This window comes from Ambystoma mexicanum, chromosome 3q (assembly GCF_040938575.1).
Source record: "Ambystoma mexicanum isolate Mex_15411 chromosome 3q, UKY_AmexF1_1, whole genome shotgun sequence".
NCBI classification, from domain to species: domain Eukaryota; kingdom Metazoa; phylum Chordata; class Amphibia; order Caudata; family Ambystomatidae; genus Ambystoma; species Ambystoma mexicanum.
In genome coordinates this window covers 138,569,477-138,575,476 of record NC_090926.1, presented here as the reverse complement: position 1 = coordinate 138,575,476, position 6,000 = coordinate 138,569,477, and positions in this window count along the sequence as shown.

Genomic DNA, 6,000 nt, shown 5'->3' with positions numbered 1-6,000 from the left:
CAGCCCTCACACTAAACTCCACAATAGCCCATTGGCATAGGGTGAGGCCATCAAATCCCCTGACTAACTTAGAAGGATCAGGAAGGATCTGATCCTTGCACACCCACCATCGTCGGACAGAGGTGATACTCACAGCAGAATCACAAAAAACTGGGGCTATGTCCCAATTTGTGAGCCAGTGGTACAAATATATAATTGTGTTGGTGGTAACCGGGGTCTCTTTTGGAGACCCAGTGCCTTTCCCACATAGTGCGATATTAGGGTACATTCGGCCACCCCATGGCATGGTGGTTATTCTTCATCTATGAACCCACACTGACTATTGCCGCCTCTCCAATGAAGGTAGCACCAAGGCCTGCTTGTGTCTGACCTTGCAAGCTGCACCACCTCTCCGAGGTCTCATGTCACCACATAGCAAGCAGCCTCTCAGGGCTTTAGAGGCAGGTGCCCCAGTCCTAAGAGTGCCCTCATTCTTTTTTTTCTGTGGGCTGTGGCAGACCTGAAATCAAACTAAGGTGTGCAATGTTAATTGGATGTTTATTGAAATAAAAAGAAAATGCCTATCTAACCCTGCTGCTATGAGGGAAGGTCCCTGCCTGACCAACTAAAAAGTAAGGGTGCTTGTCAAAGTACAAAATAAATAGTCCTTAGTCCAAATTATATTAGCTAACTGGCACTACCACTTGGGAACAAATAGCAAGCAAAGGAGGCTGGAACAATAGCCTCTGTCCTTGGCTTCTGCCTGGCCCAATCACTTGGATTCCTTTTCCAAGAGGTTTTACAAATTCATTATTGTCTCACAACACCGTTCACATTCTCTCTGTGTATGTCAAATCTTACTTCCATATGGTTCCCTCTTTCCAGGAAGAAAAGGTTTTCTTAATACAGTTACACCATTTCCAACTTGGTTCTCGTCAATGTTATTGTTTCGTACTTAAGGATTGGAACTCTCAGGTTCTCTCTCCTGTTCCGATCATTATATTTCGTGGTTCCTGTGCTTCCCAAAGTCCTTTGTCCCTCTCACATGCTTGCTTTAGCTTGACTTTGGTAGGGCATCTGCCAACTCTGGTTTATATGGTTCCCATAACCCTTGTGACTTTCTCAGATTTTACTATAAATCTCTCTCGATTTCTCATCGCTCTCCAAAACCCTCGGATAGGCTTGCTCCAGCTTGATTGAGAGTTGATCAGGCAGACACCCTACCTATCAGGCTGCTGTAACCTTTGGTGGCCTTCCCAGACTTGAATATCACTGTTTTCCCAGCTCAACAGAGTTCCCTCTTTGGGAGCATTCAGTTCCCTTCCACGGATCGGTTCAGCAGCTAGTGCACTTGTGTAGAGCTCAGGGATACAGTCACTCAGCTGCTGTCTGGTCTGGCAAAAGTTAACAGGCCCTAGGCCCCCCACGGATTTTGTGTGGTCACGCCACTAGGCGAGACAGTCACTCTACCGCCCGTCCCTTTATTGGGCTTGGCTTCTTTGCCAGTCAGGCCACCAGCATTCCGGCGTCTTGTGAGCGATTTGTTCACACTTCACGCTACATAAGCGTACATATAAACAAAAGTAGGATATGGACCAATATCTGCGCCCTCACACCTATGGGTTTATGGTGCGCCGTACAAATGCTATACAAAAAAAAATAAAAAACACAAGAGTGCTGGACTTTATTTTTTCAAAAATTGGTGTTGATATTTGGGGACAACCACTACCCCTTTTTTTCAAAATAGGTGATAATAGGAAGATGGTATGCATGAGTGAGGTATGAATGATGTATGATGGGAAAAGTTGTTTATAGGATGAGCCTTTTGTAAATATATATGAGAATCATCAGCAAGTAGTCATTGCTTATGTGTAAAATAAAGATTATATTTTGCTAATACTTTGGAAAATTGAATTATATTCCTGTCATCTTCACTCTATTGGTCCATATCCTACTTTTGTTTATATGGAAGCCACGTTGAATACAGAACACATCCCACCCAAAACTACTACCAACAGAACAAACATTGTAAGAGAAAAATCCTTATACCTTACACCGTACCTCGCAACAACCGAAGAGCCTCGATACTTCAACAACACTGACATCTTGAGACAAGCAAAGAACCTCCCCCACACCCAAACAACCGGAAAACAGGCACGAGTACCAAAGAACAGCAAAAGCTTCTTCTTCATTGAATCGGTTTGTTAATTTGATAGTTGGGTTGTTGACTTCTAGTGCATCGTCATCGTGTGTGGTAAGATGTGTCTATCGATAATGCCCTTGTGATGTATGGAGGGACGGAGGGGATTGGTAGCATCCCAATAATAAGAGATTTCGCTGTTCTTCAATCAAATGGCGTCAATACAGAACCACCCCGATTGAACACACACAAACCAAAACAAGGAACAACAAATAAAACCACACCACAAAATTTCACTGCAATCTAATCAACGCAAGGCCAATGTCCAAACATGCCACCAAAATCTACGATCTCCTATGTGAAAGAGGTATCGGCATCCTATTTATAACTGAAACATGGCTAGATGACAATTAAAGATTACTCTCAACAACTGCATGCCTGAAAACTTCAAGTGCGTCCAAGCAAACAGGAAAATCAAAAAGGTACACCTGGAAATTAAACCCATTAAACATTGATAAATGCGAATCTCTAATCCTATGCCCATCTGCAAATCCCAGAACAAACCTGAAATTTGTACCGATATACAGACCACCAACTTATGACGCAACCTTCGTAGACACCTTCCAGAAGCAATCACCAACCTAGCCATCGACTACAATCACCTGATCATCCTCGGAGACTTCAACATCTGGTTCAATGAAGAAACCAAAGCCACACAAAAATCTCTAGCCAGCCAACTAGCAACAATGAATCTACAACAACTAGTCAAAGGAGCGACCCACACGGCAGGGCATACTCTTGACGCAATCTTCGCCAACAAAAAACGAATTACCACAGTGCCACCAATCCAAATACTCTGGAGCGACCACCTCATCATTCCAATAAACAAGCAACATTACAAGCCACAGATCATGAAAAAATGCATAACCATCAAAAATTCCAACCTAGCAGAACTTCTGGAACTCAGCAAACCACTAGCAATAACTATGGACAAAGTAAACCTGGACCAAAAAAAAAGAAAACAGTTCTACTCCACAACTGGATCGCAACAACAATCGATGAGATAGCCAAAGAAAAACATTTTACCCCTTCTTGCAAAAGAAAAACAGCAAAATGGTTCACCCCACTAATTAGCACCATGAAAAGAAAAACAAAAAACTGGAACTAGAATGGAGGATCAACAACGACTGCAGAAAAGAATTCAAATTTCAAACATATCCAATCATACAAAATGGAAATACAAAAAGCAAAGAGAAAGGAACAAGTTACTTACCTGTAACTGTTGTTCTCCAGCATGGGTCTGGCATGGATTCACATGCTCATGAATATTCCCCGTCGTCAGGCTGGGAATCCTCGGTAAAGAAAAAACCAGTATCAGTTTCGTTTCTGATCTGTCTTTCGTAGTAATAACCAATCACTGGTCTCTGCGTCATACTGACCACAGCCAATGACTGCCCTCTACCTAAGCACCGCCTCTGGCAGCCATCTTCAGATTTGGAAGCACGTGAAGTGGCAGTATGACCAAGTGAAGAGCCGCAGAGGGGTAGGCGGGAGGGTTCGCATGTGAATCCATGCCAGACCCATGCTGGAGAACAACAGTTACAGGTAAGTAACTTGTTCCTTCTCCAGCATGGGGTCTGGCATGGATTCACATGCTCATGAATAAAGAATACATAGCAGTACACACATGCACAACCACGGGAGGTGGCAAAGGCTCAACATTAAGCATCACATCAACTCAACATTAAGCATCTTACCTCCTCACCAGGCTCACCTCAGGCGAACAGGTTGCGCAGCACTGCTTGGCCGACCCTGGACTCCTCCCTGGAATCCCGGTCGACGCAGTAGAATTTCGTGAAGGTGTGCGTCGACCTCCACGTAGCAGCCCTGCATATGTCCAGCAGGGGCACACCAGATAGGAACGCCGTGGTAGCTGCGATCGCTCTGGTGGAATGGGCTCTCGGACGGCCAGGCAGCGGTCGGTTTGCCAACCGGTGACAGCACATGATACAGCCGGAGAGCCATCTGGAGATGGAAGCCTTCGAGAGAGCCTTCCCCTGATTGACAGGTCCAAAGTTCACAAAGAGTTGTGACGTCTTCCGAAAACCCTTCGTGCGGTCCACGTAGAACTTCAGCGCTCTAGCTACATCCAGCGAGTGCAAAGTCCTCTCAGCCGGCGACGAAGGCGACGGGAAGAACACAGGTAACACCAAGGGTTCGTTGAGATGGAAGTCCGACGGTACCTTGGGCATGAAGGAGGGGTGCGTCCTGAGCACTACCCTCGTGTCGTGGAAAATCAAGTACGGAGCCTTGCAGGAAAGGGCCTGGATCTCTCCCACTCGTCGTGCGGAGGTGATGGCCACGAGAAAAGCTGTTTTCCACGATAGAAACTTGAACGGGGCCGAGTGCAGAGGCTCGAACGGAGGTCCCATGAGCTTGGTCAGCACCACGTTGAGCTCCCACGCCGGGGCCGGAGCCTTCACCGGCGGGAACGATCTGAACAGTCCCTTCATGAACTCTTTCACCAGACGATGAGACCACAAGGACGCCCGCCCCGTGCTTCTGGTGTATCGGGAGATCGCAGCAAGATGAATCTTGATGGACGCGTGTGCCAGACCAGCTTTGGCCAGCGTCAGCAGGTACGGCAGTACTTGGGGAGCCGTAATCCGTAGAGGGTTAATCTTCTGTGCGTGGCACCAGACAGAGAACCTCTTCCATTTGTGTCCGTAGCATTTAAGAGTCGAGGACGCCCTGGCCTTTGCAAGAACCTCTCTGCAATCGGCCGGTATGTCGTATCCTCCAAACTCTAGCGCTGCAGGAGCCAGGCCTGCAAGTTCAGCGACTTCGGGTCGTGGTGGAGGATGGCGCCTCCTTCCCTGGAGAGTAGATCCGCGTCCGCCGGCAGCTTGATCGGCGGGGACGCTGACAAGTCCAGAAGGTCCGGGAACCATATCTGCCTCGGCCACGCAGGTGCGACGAGGATCATCCTGCACCGTGACCTCTTGAGCTGGTTGACGAGCCGGATTAGCAGAGGCAAGGGAGGGAACGCGTAGAGGAACAGGCCCTCCCAGGGGAACGAGAAAGCATCGCCCATGCTCCTCGTCTGGGGAAACCTGCTGGCGAACCTCCGGCACTTGGTGTTCGTCGCCGTCGCGAACAGGTCGATCTGGGGTGTGCCCCACCGTCGGAAGAGGCGATCCACCAGATCCTGCCGTAGTTCCCACTCGTGGCACGAGCGCAGCTCCCTGCTGAGTGAGTCGGCGATGGTGTTTTTTATCCCTGCCAGATGAAACGGCACCAGAAAAATCCCTTGGGCGACGGCCCAATGCCACAGGTCCTGCGCCTCCTTGGACAGCGCTGGGGACCTGGTTCCGCCCTGTTTCCTGATGTAAAACATGGTGGTGGTGTTGTCGGTGAATATCCTCACCACCTTGCCCTTGAGGGACGGAAGGAAGGACCTGAGGGCCCAAAACACTGCACGGAGCTCCAGGACGTTGATATGCAGGGACTTCTCCGTCGGGAGCCAGAGTCCCCTTGCGTGCAGATTTTCGGTGTGCGCTCCCCACCCTTCCAGGGAGGCATCCGTGGTCACAGTCTCCTGGTGGGCTGGGGTCTGGAAGTCCATGCCCGCCGTCAGATGCGCGCGGGTGCCCCACCACCGTATCGCTCGTCGGAAACTCTCGTCGAGCTTGATCCTTTCCTCGAAGCTGCCCGTCGTCTGGATCCAGCGCGCATCCAGGAATTCTTGCAACGGGCGCATCCGGAGCCTGCACATGGGAATAAGGTAGATGCAGGAAGACATCATCCCGAGGAGGGACTTGATGGACCTCACTTTGGCCGCGTCGGCCACCAACATCCGTTGCACCTTGCCCAAGATGGTC